Source organism: Apodemus sylvaticus, chromosome X (genome assembly GCF_947179515.1).
Source record: "Apodemus sylvaticus chromosome X, mApoSyl1.1, whole genome shotgun sequence".
NCBI lineage: Eukaryota > Metazoa > Chordata > Mammalia > Rodentia > Muridae > Apodemus > Apodemus sylvaticus.
In genome coordinates, this window is record NC_067495.1 from 5,084,883 (window position 1) to 5,101,501 (window position 16,619).

Sequence of the window (16,619 nt, forward strand, 5' to 3'; positions counted from 1 at the left end):
TTATGGGACCATTTAGATTGTCTATCTGATCCTGATTTAATGTTGGTATTTAGTATCTGTCTAGGAAATTTTCTATTTCCTCCAGATTTTCTAGTTGTGTTGAGTATAGGCCTTTGTAGTAGGATCTGATGATTTTTTTTAAATTTCCTCAGTTTGTGTTGTTTTATGTCCCTTTTAATTTCTGGTTTTCTAAATTTGGATACTGTTTCTGTGCCCTCTGGTTAGTCTGCCTAAAGGTTTATCTTGTTGATTTTCTCAAAGAACCAACTCCTGGTTTTGTTGATTCTTTGTATAGTTCTTTTTGTGTCTAGTTCGTTGATTTTGGCCCTGAGTTTGATGATTTCCTGTCTTCTACTCCTCTTGTGTGTATTAGCTTCTTTCTGTACTAAAGCTTTCAGGTGAGTTGTTACGCTGCTAGTGTATGCTCTCTCCAGCCACATTTTGGAGACAGTCAGAGCTTTGAGTTTTCCTCTTAGCACTGTTTTCATTGTGTCCCATAATTTGGTGTATATTGTGCCTTTATTTTCATTGAATTCTAAAAATTCTTTGATTTCTTCCCTTATTTCTTCCTTGGCCAAGTTATCATTGAATAGAACATTGTTCAGATTCTATGTGTATGTGGGCCTTCTCTTGTTTGTGTTGCTATTGAACACCACGATTATTCCATAGTGATCTGATAGGAGGCATGGAATTAGTTTGATCTTCTTATGGTCTGTTGAGGTCTGTTTTGTGAACACTATATGGTCAATTTTGGAGAAGGTACCATGAGGTGCTAAGAAGGCATATTCTTTTGATTTATAATGAAATGCTCTATACGTATCTATTAAATCCATTTGGTCCAAAACTTCTGTTAGTTTCACAGTGTCTCTGTTTGGTTTGTGTGTCCTTGAACTGTCCATTGAGGAGAGTGGGGTGCTGAAGTCATGCACAATTATTGTGTGAGGTGCAATGTGTACTTTAAGCTTTAGTAAACTTCCTTTTACGAATGAAGGTGCCTTTGTATTTGCAGCATAGATGTTCAGAATTGAGAGTTCTTCTTGGTAGATTTTTCCTTTCATGAGTATAAACTTTCCTGTCTTTGTTGAACAATTTTGATTGAAAGTCTGTTTTATTGGATATTAGAATGGCTACTCCAGCATGTTTCCTGATACCATTTACTTGGAAAACTGTTTTCCAGCCTTTTACTCTGATGTAGTGTTTTTCTTTGACATTAAGGTGCATTTCCTATATGCAGCAAAATGTTGGGTCCTGTTTATATATCCAGTCTCTTATTCTATGTCTTTTTATTGGGGAATTGAATCCATTGATGTTAAGAGATATTAAGGAATAATGATTATTTCTTCTTGGTATTTTTGATGTAATTTTTTTTGTTTTAAATTTTTTTTATTCGATATATTTTTTTATTTACATTTCAAATGATTTCCCCTTTTCTAGCCCCCCACTCCCCAAAAGTCCCGCAAGCCCCCTTCTCTCACCCTGTCCTCCAACCCACCCCTTCCAACTTCCCCGTTCTGGTTTTGCTGAATACTGCTTCACTGAGTCATTCAAGAACAGGGGGCCATTCTTCCTTTCTTCTTGTATCTCATTTGATGTATGGATTATGTTTTGGGTATTCCAGTTTTCTAGGTTAATATCCACTTATTAGTGAGTGCATACCATGATTCACCTTTTGAGTCTGGGTTACCTCACTTAGTATGATGTTCTCTAGCTCCATCCATTTGCTTAAGAATTTCATGAATTCATTGTTTCTAATGGCTGAATAGTACTCCATTGTGTAGATATACCACATTTTTTGCATCCACTCTTCTGTTGAGGGATACCTGGGTTCTTTCCAGCATCTGGCAATTATAAATAGGGCTGCTATGAACATAGTAGAGCATGTATCCTTCTTACATGGTCGGGAATTCTCTGGGTATATGCCCAGGAGTGATATAGCAGGATCTTCTGGAAGAAAGGTGCCCAGTTTTCGGAGGAACCGCCAGACTGCTTTCCAGAGTGGTTGCACCAATTTGCAACCCCACCAGCAGTGGAGGAGTGTTCCTCTTTCTCCACACCCTCTCCAACACCTGCTGCCTCCTGAATTTATAATCTTAGCCATTCTGTCTTGTGTAAGGTGAAATCTCAGGGTTGTTTTGATTTGCATTTCCCTAATGACTAATGAAGTTGAGCATTTTTTAAGATGCTTCTCCGCCATCCGAAGTTCTACAGGTGAGAATTCTTTGTTTAACTCTGTACTCCATTTTTTAATAGGGTTGTTTGGTTTTCTGGAGTCTAACTTCTTGAGTTCTTTATATATATTGGATATTAGCCCTCTATCTGATGTAGGATTGGTGAAGATCTTTTCCCAATTTGTTGGTGGCCAATTTGTACTCTTGATGGTGTCCTTTGCCTTACAGAAACTCTGTAATTTTATGAGGTCCCATTTGTCAATTCTTGCTCTTAGAGCATACACTATTGGTGTTCTGTTCAGAAACTTTCTCCCTGTACCGATGTCCTCAAGTGTCTTCCCCAGATTCTTTTCTATTAGCTTCAGAGTGTCTGGCTTTATGTGGAGGTCCTTGATCCATTTGGATTTGAGCTTAGTACAAGGAGACAAGGATGGATCAATTTGCATTCTTCTGCATGCTGACCTCCAGTTGAACCAGCACCATTTGTTGAAAAGGCTATCTTTTTGCCATTGGACGTTTTCAGCCATAGGTGTGTGGGTTCATTTCTGTATCTTCAATCATGTTCCATTGATCCTCCTGCCTGTCACTGTACCAATACCATGAAGTTTTTAACACTATTGCTCTGTAGTATTGCTTGAGGTCAGGGATACTGATTTCCCCCAGAATTTCTTTTGTTGCTGAGAATAGTTTTAGCTATCCTGGGTTTTTTGTTATTCCAGATGAATTTGATAATTGCTCTTTCTAACTCTGTGAAGAATTGAGTTGGGATTTTGATGGGTATTGCATTGAATCTGTATATTGCTTTTGGCAAAATGGCCATTTTAACTATATTGATTCTACCGATCCATGAGCATGGGAGGTTTTCCCATTTTTTGAGGTCTTCTTCCATTTCCTTCTTCAGAGTCTTGAAGTTCTTGTCATACAGATCTTTCACATGTTTGGTAAGAGTCACCCGAAGATACTTTATACTGTTTGTGGCTATTGTGAAGGGGGTCATTTCCCTAATTTCTTTCTCAGCCTGCTTATCCTTTGAGTATAGGAAGGCCACTGATTTGCTTGAGTTGATTTTATAACCTGCTACTTTGCTGAAGTTGTTTATCAGCTGTAGGAATTCTCTAGTGGAGTTTTTTGGGTCACTTAGGTAGAGTATCATGTCATCTGCAAATAATGATAGTTTGACTTCTTCCTTTCCAATTTGTATCCCTTTGACCTCCGTATGTTGTCGAATTGCCTGAACTAGTACCTCAAGTACAATATTGAAAAGATAAGGAGAAAGGGGGCAGCCCTGTCTAGTCCCTGATTTTAGTGGGATTGCTTCAAGTTTCTCTCCATTTAGTTTGATGCTGGCTACCGATTTGCTGTATATTCCTTTTACTATGTTTAGGTATGGGCCTTGAATTCCTGTTCTTTCCAACTTTAAACATGAAAGGATGCTGAATTTTGTCAAATGCTTTTTCAGCATCGAATGAAATGACCATGTGGTTTTTTTCTTTGATTTTGTTTATGTAGTGGATTGCATTGATGGATTTCCGTATATTGAACCAACCCTGCATTCCTGGGATAAAGCCTTCTTGATCATGGTGAATGATCATTTTGATGTGTTCTTGGATTCAGTTGGCAAGAATTTTATTGAGTATTTTTGCATCGATGTTCATAAGGGAAATTGGTCTGAAGTTCTCTTTCTTTGTTGGATCTTTGTGTGGTTTTGGTATCAGCATAATTGTGGCTTCATAGAAGGAATTGGGTAGTGTTCCTTCTGTTTCTATTTTGTGGAATAATTTGAAGAGTATTGGTGTTAACTCTTCTTTGAAGGTCTGATAGAATTCTGCACTGAAACCATCTGGTCCTGAGCTTTTTTTGGTTGGAAGACTTTCTATGACTCCTTCTATTTCTTTAGGCATTATGGGACTGTTTAGATGATCTATTTGGTCCTGATTTAATTTTGGTATTTGATATCTGTCAAGGAAATTGTCCATTTCCTCCAGATTCTCCAGTTGTGTTGAGTACAGGCTCTTGTAGTAGGATCTGATTATTTTTTGGATTTCCTCAGTTTCCGTTGTTATATCTCCCTTTTCACTTCTAAGTTTGTTAATTTGGATACTTTCTCTGTGCCCTTTGGTCAGTCTGGCTAAGGGTTTATCTATCTTGTTGATTTTCTCAAAGAACCAGCTCCTGGTTTTGTTGATTCTTTGTATGGTTCTCTTTGTTTCTACTTGATTGATTTCAGCCCAGAGTTTGATGATTTCCTGCCTTCTACTCCTCCTGGGTGAAATAGCTTCTTTTTGTTCCAGGGCTTTCAGGTGTGTCATTAAGCTGGTAATGTATGCTCTCTCCATTTTCTTTTTGGAGGCACTCAGTGCTATGAGTTTTCCTCTTAGCACTGTTTTCATTGTGTCCCATAGATTTGGGTATGTTGTGTCTTCATTTTCATTGTGTTCTAAAAAGTCTTTAATTTCTTTGTTTATTTCTTCCTTGACCAAGGTATCATTGAGTAGAATATTCTTCAATTTCCACATGTATGTGGGGTTTCTGTTGTTTTTGTTGCTATTGAAGACCACTTTTACTCCATAGTTATCTGATAGGAGGCATGGGATTAGTTCGATCTTCTTATTTTTGTTGAGGTCTGTCTTGTGACAAGACCTCAACAAAATTGACGACTTGGTTGATTTTGGAGAAGGTACCATGAGGTGCTGAGAAAAAGGTATATTCTTTTGCTTTAGGATAGAATGTTCTATATATATCTGTTAAATCTAATTGGTCCAAAGCTTCAATTAGTTTCATTGTGTCCCTGTTTAGTTTCTGTTTCCCTGATTGGTCCATTGAGCAAAGTGCAGTGTCGAAGTCGCCTACAATTATTGTGTTAGGTGCAATGTGTGCTTTGAGCTTTAATAAAGTTTCTTTTACGAAAGAGGGTGCCCTTGCATTTGGGGCATAGATGTTCAGGATTGAGAGTTCTTCTTGTTGTATTTTTCCTTTGACCAGCAAGAAGTGTCCCTCAGAGTCTCTTTTGATGACTTTTGGTTGAAAGTCAATTTTATCTGATATTAAAATGGCTACTCCATCTTATTTCCTATCTATGATAATTGAGAGATTTGCTGGATATAGCAGTCTGGGTTGGTGTTTGTGTTTCCTTAGGTTCTGTATGACATCTGCCCAGGCTTTTCTGGCTTTCATAATCTCTGGTGTGAGAAGTCTGGTATAATTCTGATAGGTTTACCTTATATGTTACTTGACCTTTTTCCCTTACTGCGTTTATTTATTTATTTATTTATTTATTTATTTATCTATCTATCTATTGATTATATTATATTATATTATATTATATTATATTATATTATATTATATTATATTATATTTAAGTACACTGTAGCTCTCTTCAGACACCCCAGAAGAGGGAGTCAGATCTCATTACAGATGCTTGTGAGCCACCATGTGGTTGCTGGGATTTGAACTCAGGACCACTGGAAGATCAGTTGTTGCTCTTAACAACTGAGTCACCTCTCCAGCCCACCCTTACTGCTTTTAATATTCTTTCTTTGTTTAGTACATTTTGCGTTTCAATTATTTTGTGACTGGAGGAATTTCTTTTCTTGACAAATCTATTTAGAGTTCTGTAGGGTTCTTGTACGTTCATGGGCATCTCTTTCTTTAGGGAAATTTTCTCCTATAATTTTGTTGAAGACATTTATGGTCCCTTTAAGTTGTAAATCTTCACTCTCTTCTATACCCATAATCCTTAGGTTTGGTCTTTATATTTATCCTGGATTTCCTAGATGCTTTGGGTCAGGAACTTTTTGCATTTTTCATTTTCATTGATTGTTGTGTCAATGCTTTCTATGCTATCTTCTGCATCTGAGATTCTCTCTTTTATTTCTTGTATTCTGTTGATGATGCTTGGATCCATGTCTCCTGATTTCTTTCCTAGGTTTTCTATGTCCAGAGTTTTTTCCTTTTGTGATTTCTTTATTGTTTCTACCTCCATTTTTAGATCCTGGATGGTTTTGTTCAATTCCTTCACCTGTTTTGTTATGTTTTCCTGTAGTTCTTTAGTGGCTTCTCCCTGTCTATTTGTCTTCTCCTGTATTTCTTTAAGGGAGTTATTTATTTCCTTCTTGAAGCCTTCTAACAGCAACATGGCCTGTGATTTTAAATCCAAATCTTGCTTTCCTGGTGTGTTGGGGTATCCAGGACTAGCTGTTGTGGTAGAATTGTGTTTGGATGGTGCCATATCACCTTGATTTCAATTAGTAAGATTCCTATGTTTGCGTTTTGCCATCTGGCTATCTCTGGTTTTAGTTGGTCCTGCTCTCACTGGCTGGTGCATGTACCTCCTGTGTGCCTGCAAGCCTATCTCAGCACTGCTGGATGACCAGCTTTCCCCTGACACACAGTGCTGAGGGGCTGCCGAGCTCCTAGGTGCAGGTGGGGCCCTGGCAGACTGAGTCCCAAGTCATCTGACACACACATGTTCTCTGAGTTCCTGGCTGTAACAGCCTGCTCAGTCACAGCAGTGAAGATGGTGGCCTCACCTCTAACTGCAGGACTCCCTTCAGAGTAGGTGTCCCCTAGCAGATTAGGTGCACAGATGGCTATGGCAGTGCTGCCCAGCTCCTGGGTGCAGGTAGGGCCCTTGCTGTCCATGTCCCAAGTGTTCTTATTCTCTCTCTGTTTCTGGCTGTAACAGCCTGGTCAGTTGTAGGATTGAAGATGGTGGCCTCACCCGAGGCCTCTCATTCTTTGTGTAGTATCTAGCTATTGGCCACTATGTTTTGTCTCACCTACTTCAGGAAAAAGCTTTTCTGATGATGACTGAACAAGGCACTGATCTGTGATTATAATAAAATATTAGGAGCCATTTCATTGCTATCTTCCTTTAATAGAACAGGAATATTTAGTTTTATCATAGGTCCCTGGGCTATCTAGATTAGGTTCTTGTTCACCCATGCAGTTTCCAGTATGGGTTCCATTTTGTGGAGTGGGCCTTAAGCCAAATCAGTTATTGGTTGGTTAGTCTCACAAGCTTCATTTTAAAAACTTGGCCCTTTGTAGAATACATTTAAAAGTGTGTAATCACAATGTCCTTGCTACTTTTGATTTCTGATAAAATTGATCTTCAGAAAATGTCTGAGTAGTTGACATTATCATGTTATTAGCCACATAATTAAATCACTTTTTGAAACCCTTATGATTAAAACCAGGTCTCATATATGCTGGGCAAATGTTTTTCCACTAAACCACAAACTTAGTCTTTTTTCATTTTTTTTTAGTAGAATCAATCCAACTAAATTTATTATCCTCCAACCTTACTCACTTGAGCACTGGGATTATGGACATTTGCCACCAGGCTTGGTTGTTAATTCACTTTTTTTATGTTTTAATTTCTTACAGATAAGCTAAATATTAATGACAGAATATATATATATATATATATATATATATATATATATATATATAATTTTCTGTACTACTTTATGACCCTCTTAGATTTGAATGTTTTTTAAAGGAAAATAAAAATGTATTGCAAGCAAAGAATTCTCTGGACCTATTCCAAATTGAAGCATGTTAGACTGAGCAGAAATAAAAGAATCACTGATGCTATATGAAACTTGATGTAGTTCTTCTATTATGCTAATAAGCTGGACATCTGTTCCTCTCTCCTAGGAGATAAGAGATGATTTGTGCTGAACAAAATCTAATGTGCCTTTGAATATTATTCCAAATTGAATACTATTAGTTTGTTCTATTGAGTTATGTGAACAGGGCAGAACTTGTTTAAATTTGTTCTATTTTATTTTTACTTTGCACATGTTTTCTGGCAAGTGTTCTGTCAATGATTCACTCAGATTTCTTTTCTATCTCAATGCATTCACATGTTTGGGCATTGATATTGCAGGTCTTACTGAAGTCCCTCCAGGATCTGCCTTAACCTGATATGTTTTCAAGCGTCTTATATTAGCCTTTGTCCAGATGGAAAACTTGCTACCTTCTGGATCTTATTGTGACTTGATATACATACTATGAAATATGATGAATACTTCACTTACACCATTGAAAGAGTTTATCATCTATCACCTGTCATACTGAAGCTGTCAACTCCAGCTTGAACCCTTAAACCCAGGAGACCCACATCTGATGGTAAGAATGTTTTTCTTCCTTAGTAGGAAATAATTCACTCCTGTCATTTATTACTTGTGAAGTATTCAACCATGTATTTGCTAAGTACTAACAAGGTTCTCCAACCATGTCCTGGATAGAATGAAAAGATTAGTTGTATTTTGAAGGTTAGCCAGTGGTTTTATAAACACAGATACAAGATATATAAGTATGTAAAATAAAATAGGAAATGAGATTGCAAAAGCTTCTGTACAAAGTCATGCACATTTGAATCAGTGTGTAAAAGAGAATTAGAGGGAGATGAAAGGAAACCCATTGGCTCAAATGACAGCTTTTACAAGACATTTTTTTACTAAACGAAACAAACCTTCACAATATTCATTGTGATGCTGATGTTTTCTCTAAATATCCTCACATCTATTCCTGACTTTGATACTTCAGACAAATAATGTAAATCACTGCATTTTTTTAATTTCTATTTTTTATTCGATATAATTTATTTACATTTCAAATGATTTCCCCTTTTCTAGCCCCCCACTCCCCGAAAGTCCCTTAAGTCCCCTTCTCTTTCCCTGTCCTCCCACCCACCCCTTCCCACTTCCCTGTTCTGGTTTTGCCGAATACTGTTTCACTGAGTCTCTCCAGAACCAAGGGCCAGTCCTCCTTTCTCCTTGTACCTCATTTGATGTGTGGATTATGTTTTGGTTATTCCAGTTTTCTAGGTTAATAACCACTTATTAGTGAGTGCATACCATGATTCACCTTTTGAGTCTGGGTTACCTCACTTAGTATGATGCTCTCTAGCTCCATCCATTTGCCTAAGAATTTCATGAATTCATTGTTTCTAATGGCTGAATAGTACTCCATTGTGTAGATATACCACATTTTTTGTATCCACTCTTCTGTTGAGGGATACCTGGGTTCTTTCCAGCATCTGGCAATTATAAATAGGGCTGCTATGAACATAGTAGAGCATGTATCCTTATTACATGGTGGGGAATCCTCTGGGTATATGCCCAGGAGTGGTATAGCAGGATCTTCTGGAAGTGAGGTGCCCAGTTTTCGGAGGAACCGCCAGACTGATTTCCAGAGTGGTTGTAACAATTTGCAGCCCCACCAGCAGTGGAGGAGTGTTCCTCTTTCTCCACACCCTCTCCAACACCTGCTGTCTCCTGAATTTTTAATCTTAGCCATTCTGACTGGTGTAAGATGAAATCTCAGGGTTGTTTTGATTTGCATTTCCCTAATGACTAATGAAGTTGAGCATTTTTTAAGATGCTTCTCCGCCATCCGAAGTTCTTCAGGTGTGAATTCTTTGTTTAACTCTGTACTCCATTTTTTAATAGGGTTGTTCGGTTTTCTGGAGTCTAACTTCTTGAGTTCTTTATATATATTGGATATTAGCCCTCTATCTGATGTAGGATTGGTGAAGATCTTTTCCCAATTTGTTGGTTGCCGATTTGTCCTCTTGATGGTGTCCTTTGCCTTACAGAAACTTTGTAATTTTATGAGGTCCCATTTGTCAATTCTTGCTCTTAGAGCATACGCTATTGGTGTTCTGTTCAGAAATTTTCTCCCTGTACCGATGTCCTCAAGGGTCTTCCCCAGTTTCTTTTCTATTAGCTTCAGAGTGTCTGGCTTTATGTGGAGGTCCTTGATCCATTTGGATTTGAGCTTAGTACAAGGAGACAAGGATGGATCAATTCGCATTCTTCTTCATGCTGCCCTCCAGTTGAACCAGCACCATTTGTTGAAAAGGCTATCTTTTTTCCATTGGATGTTTTCAGCCTCTTTGTCGAGGATCAAGTGGCCATAGGTGTGTGGATTCATTTCTGGATCTTCAATCCTGTTCCATTGATCCTCCTGCCTGTCACTGTACCAATACCATGCAGTTTTTAACACTATTGCTCTGTAGTATTGCTTGAGGTCAGGGATACTGATTCCCCCAGATTTTCTTTTGTTGCTGAGAATAGTTTTAGCTATCCTGGGTTTTTTGTTGTTCCAGATGAATTTGATAATTGCTCTTTCTAACTCTGTGAAGAATTGAGTTGGGATTTTGATGGGTATTGCATTGAATCTGTGTATTGCTTTTGGCAAAATGGCCATTTTAACTATATTGATTCTACCGATCCATGAGCATGGGAGGTTTTCCCATTTTTTGAGGTCTTCTTCCATTTCCTTCTTCAGAGTCTTGAAGTTCTTGTCATACAGATCTTTCACATGTTTGGTAAGAGTCACCCCAAGATACTTTATATTGTTTGTGGCTATTGTGAAGGGGGTCATTTCCCTAATTTCTTTCTCAGCCTGCTTATCCTTTGAGTATAGGAAGGCCACTGATTTGCTGGAATTGATTTTATAACCTGCCACTTTGCTGAAGTTGTTTATCAGCTGTAGGAGCTCTCTAGTGGAGTTTTTTGGGTCACTTAGGTAGACTATCATGTCGTCTGCAAATAATGAAAGTTTGACTTCTTCCTTTCCAATTTGTATCCCTTTGACCTCCTTATGTTGTCGAATTGCCCGAGATAGTACCTCAAGTACAATATTGAAAAGATAAGGAGAAAGGGGGCAGCCTTGTCTGGTCCCTGATTTCAGTGGGATTGCTTCAAGTTTCTCTCCATTTAGTTTGATGCTGGCTACCGGTTTGCTGTATATTGCTTTTACTATGTTTAGGTATGGAATCACTGCATTTTTAAAAAACTCAATTGTGTAATTGTTTGTGCCCTATCTTGTGAAAGAGAATTGGTATTTATATATTTTACTTATTTATTCATTCATAAATTGTTATACTTTGGGATTGCTTTACTCTTTTAACTATTATAGCTACTATGAAAATCTGTGGACAAGATTTTATGTGAACTTACATATTGGTCCTAAAGCAACAGCATCATTTCAAATTTCCAGTAGTAGTGCATGACAACTCCAGTTTCTCCATATTCTCACCAACATGTTTTTCTATCCAAGTGTATTTGAGGCAAGATCTTATTGAAGTTATGACTGGCTTACTATGAGGACCAATGGCATTTTGAATAACCTTATCACCTATTATAAATCATTGATAATATCCAAGAATTCCCTTCTTAGTTAAGGTTTCTATTGCTGGGATAAAAGAGCATATCCAATACATCTTGGGAAGGAAAGGCTTTACTTCATAACCTTAGCTTATGACCAAATAGTTTATGGGGGACATTTCTCATGTAACCTGCTATATCTTGATAAAAATCCATTCTTGCCTTTTTACCACTACTTTGGTGTTTTTAGTGGGGAGGGATGGTTAATTGGCAGCACTTGGCATTTGGAATCATTGGAGTATAATCTCTGGTCTAGAACTCTGTTTATTTTAACAATAGTACATTTTCTAATCTATGAACATAGGATTGTTTCACTACCTTATTATGTCTGTTTTTTCAATTTCTATAATTTCAATGATTTCTAGTATACAGCATTAAAACTTCTTTTATTAAATGTATTATTAGACATATATTTTATTATTTTAACACTATTATAGGTGCAATTGTATGACTTATTTTATTTTTAAGTTGTTCATGCCTGGCATATAGAAATCTAACTGATTTTTAGCTGTGGATTTTGTATTCTACCACCTTCTTTAACTTAGTAGCTCCAAAGTGTGTGTGTGTGTGTGTGTGTGTGTGTGTGTATGCGCATGCGAGCACATGCACATTTACATGCACATACTTCAATGCCTGATATGAATTTTGAATAGAAAAGATAAGATGGCAAATACTTGTCTTATTTTAATCTTAAGGGGAGGTTTTAATTAAGGGATTGCTTTTGTACACATCACCTCCCATATCTCTATCTATCTATCTATCTATCTATCCATCTATCTATCTAACCTTGTAAGACAATTTGTTTAATTGTATATCCCAAGAGCTGGTGAAATGACTCAGAAGCTAAAGGCATTTGATGCAAAGCTGGAAAACCTAAATACAGTCCCTTGAACTTGCATAGTGTGGGATAAAACTGACCCCTGAAAGTTGTCCTTTCACCTCCAAAAGTGTGCCTGAGCATGTGTGTGTGTGTGTGTATGTGTGTATTTGTGTGTGCACTCATACAAACACATGTGCATGTACAAACTTACATAATAAATGATTGTAGAAATAAAATTTCTTTATCATTACTCATTTAAGTTTTGGGATTTTATCCCTGGCTAGATGCATGTTACAGTTCCCAACTATTGGTTTTGAATTTTGTTTTTGTCATGGAAGGTAAGTAAATCTCTTTGCCCCATGCAGGGGATGAAATCCACGGTCTTGCTCATGTTATTGCAAATACACTGCTACTGAGCTACACATACATTTACCCCTGAAACAGTGTTTATATTTTTGCCATTGGGAAGTTTCATCTTATATCAGCTGGTCTTTCATAGCTAAAAAACATAACAATTTCTTTATGAATTCTCTTTTAATTACTTTTTCACTTGTGGAATAGTTCATAGGTCTATATGGCAATGATCTTTAATTTTGATTTTAGGATTAATGAAAATAGTAGACAAGTTTGTAAATTTCAATACTATAAGCAGAAATGAAATTTTTGGAAGCTTAGAATACCAAAAGTATAAGAATTTTAGAAAAATCTATCCAAAACTGGAGTCAGGATATGGTGACTTATGACTGTAATCACAATAAGTACCCTGGAAACTGAAACAAAAGAATAAACCATGAGCTCCAGGCTACTCAGGGCTATATATGGAGTGAGACCTTGTCTCCCAAAACAATACAAAAGGAATAGCTGTATAAAAAGGAAAGCAAATCATGGAGGGAAAATATTGTCATTAAAATTGCTGAAGTCCTACAGTTTTTCCAGGAAAGATTTAAGTTAACCTAATTAGATTCTACATAACTCACAAAAGAGCTAGAAAGATTCATTGAATGTCATCTCTCGGAAAGTGCTGTGGCAATTGGATGAGACTGGGAATCAGATAGGCATACTACTTAGATTGTGAGTTAGAGAGTATTAGAAAACATTAATGTTGTAATGTCACCTGGAGCTTTTTCTTGGTTTGCTATGAATCCCCAGTTCTTGTGATGAATTTAGGTAGCTATAACTACTCTCAAGATACCTTCTACATCAGGCCTGGTGATAGTCCTTCTTCAAAAGTGGGTAAAAAGTCATTAAACTCTTGTCTGAGTTTATAGTCACGCCTCCCTACATATCCCTCCCAGGTGTCTGCAATTTTTCTCCTGGATCTATGTGATTTGGAGAGTTACTAGATTATATAGACTATGCAAGGTTAGCTAGAGAAGGAACTTCATCTATACAGGTTGTGAGTATATCATTATGCCCATTGGAATGAGACTTTTGGTAATGTTACTATTTGGGGGAGGGGTCACCATGTAACTTCAGTAACCACTCTTCTATAAACTCATTCGTTAAACACACACTATCCCCCAAGGGAAATTGTTATGTTGACCTATCATGGATCCCATACACAAAGGAAGCAGTCCTGTGTTTATATCTTTTCAGGAAAAGTTTGTGCAAAAATCACCAAATGGATTGTTATACTGATCTCTATTTCAGCTACTTTTCTTGAAGCTCTGCCATGTCAAGTCGTTGAGAAAAGTCTTTGTTTTGACTAAGAGAAAAGGAATCAATTATTCTTTATTAGAAAGCTTCTTCATATAGAGTGACCTTTTAAGATATGGGGGCCCTAGAACCAATCTTATGTAGTTATCAACTTATGACTTTTCAGACAATATAGGATATCATATCTCTTGTCAGGATTTAAGACACATAGTTTGGACAACAAATTAGAATCTTGCAGTTCTAGTACTTGTTTTTACAGGCTGTTGATAATAAGGGATAGTGCAGCCCTAATATCCTTCAAGCTTGCTAACATCTAATTATCTACTTGTAACTGCCTGTAGTTACATCAAACAGGTTAACTGGAAGGGATGCTAGGGATGTAAGGGAAGGCAGCTAGAAGAGAACGAGACCAAGACATCAGTCATTGATCAAGGTCCCAAGGTTTAATGGAGGAGACAGAATTTAAAGTTTTAGGCAAAACCTTTCCTCAAATTCTGGGGTATGTTCAGGGTAACTGGTCTTACTGTTCACTGGGTGTTGGCTCCACTGTTCAGGTGGCTGGGTGGGCCACCTGCTTAATTCAGGAATTTGTAGATCTGGAAGGTTGATGAACTTCACCTTGTTCTGAGCGCTCTATCCTAGGTGGAGGGGATTATGGCTAACACAGGAATTCTCATTCAAGGGATGGGAGTAGAAGGCACAGGTACTGTTAGTATTGAGTAGACATCTACACATTGTAAACATCAATAGCCAGAATTTATTTCCTTAATCTTTGAGACCCTCATAATAATTTGTCACTTTACCCCAGATCAGAATTTTAGGGATTGTCAATTTGAAACAGAGTTGAAGATTTTATTAAAGATAATTTAATGTAGGCTTGAGCATGAGGATGAGGAACTCCTTTTTTTCCTTTTCATGTCCCCATAATCTGAATTTCTATCTTTCATCACTATATTATACTATATTTGTAAGAGGTAAAGCTATTTAGAAGATGCTATCAAATTGATTTAGCAACTTCTGGCTGATGTGGTATGTTGGCAACTTTGGGTTTTTATTTTTGCTGAGTTTCAGAACTTGGAGCATGATCAAAGAGACCAGGACTACATGAAAGCCCCAAATCATAGAAATAGAGATTGAAGAAGAATGATAGAAAGCAGTTCATTCTTCAAAAAAGAGTTTTCAAGCAAAGGCAGAAGAAAATAGAACAGGACTTGTTTCTCACATGAAACATACAACAGAACTTCAGGAATATACTTGCTTAGGAAGTGGAATTTTATGAGAAAAAAATAAAAGTGCATTAGAATTTGATGCATGTTGTTATAGGAGAAAAAAAAAACAGAAAAGTGCCTTGAAAATGTTAAATGGATTTGAGAATGAGTAGATAAAATGTTTAGGGGTAAAATGTGGGGAGAAGTCATATTTGGTAGATAAAAATGATGAAATGAGAGGGTAGGCTAGAGGCCACAGGAACATGTTAGTGAGAAACTAGTATTGGTGCGGCTTTACTTCTGTAACTGACATATTTTCCTTGGCTATACCCTCATTCTTATTTAGTTATTTCCATATATTCCTTGAGTTGAGGTGATGTGTTCTTAAAAATTAATGTGTATTATAAGGCCCTTTTAATTTGAAAAGTTAATACTGACAACCTTTCATACAGGTTCACTTTGATTTTTTTTTAAAAAAACTACATTCTACATTATAAACTTTATCGACATTATCTTGGGTCTCAAAATACCCTAGAGTTCTCAAATTGTTGTATGATACACTTTAGAATTGTATATGCAGATATACGGCATATCACATAATTACATTATGATTCTTTTTTATTTTTTAATTATATATTTGCTTTATTTACGTTTCAAATGTTAACCCCTTTCCACATTACCCCACCAAACCCCCCAATCCCATCCTCCTCCCACCCCCCAACCCCCCAATTTCCTGAGTTGCATTCCTCTTTTCTGGGGAATCAAGACTTCACAAGACCAATGGCCTCTCCTCTCACTGATGTATGAAATGGCCATCTTCTCCTACATATGAAGCTGTAGCCTTGGGACACTCCATGTGTACTCTTTGGTTGGTGGTTTAGTCCCTGGGAGCTCTGGGGACACTGGTTGGTACATATTATTGTTCCTCCCACGGAGCTGCAAACCTCTTCAGCTGCTGGGCTCCTCCCTCTACCTGCTCCATTGGAGGACCTATTCTTATTTGGTTGGTTGGATATGAGCCATGGGTGTTTTGAGCCAATTTCCAATAAGGATCAAAGTATCCACACCTTGCTCTTCTTTCATCTTGAGCTTCATGTGGTCTATGAGTGGTATCTTGGGTATTCTGAGATTTTGGGTTAATATCCACTTATCAGCAATTGCATATCATGTGTTTTCATTTGTGATTTGTTTACCTCACTCAGGATGATAGTTTCTAGCTTCAACCATTTTCCTAAGAATTTCATGAATTCATTGTGTTTAATAGCTGAGTAGTACTCCATTATGTAAATGTACCACATTTTCTGAATCTATTTCTCTGTTGAGGGACATCTGGATTCTTTCCAGTTTCTGGCTATTATAAATAAGGCTGCTATGAACATAGTGGAGCATGTGTCCTTATTACATATTGGAGCATCCTCTGGGTACATGCCCAGGAGTGGTATAGCTGGGTCCTCAGGTAGTCCTATGTCCAATCCTCTGAGAAACTGCCAAACTGATTTCCAGAGTGGTTTTACCAACTTGCAATCCCACCAGCAATGGAGAAGTGTTCCTCTTTCTCCACATCCACTCCAGCATTTGCTGTTCC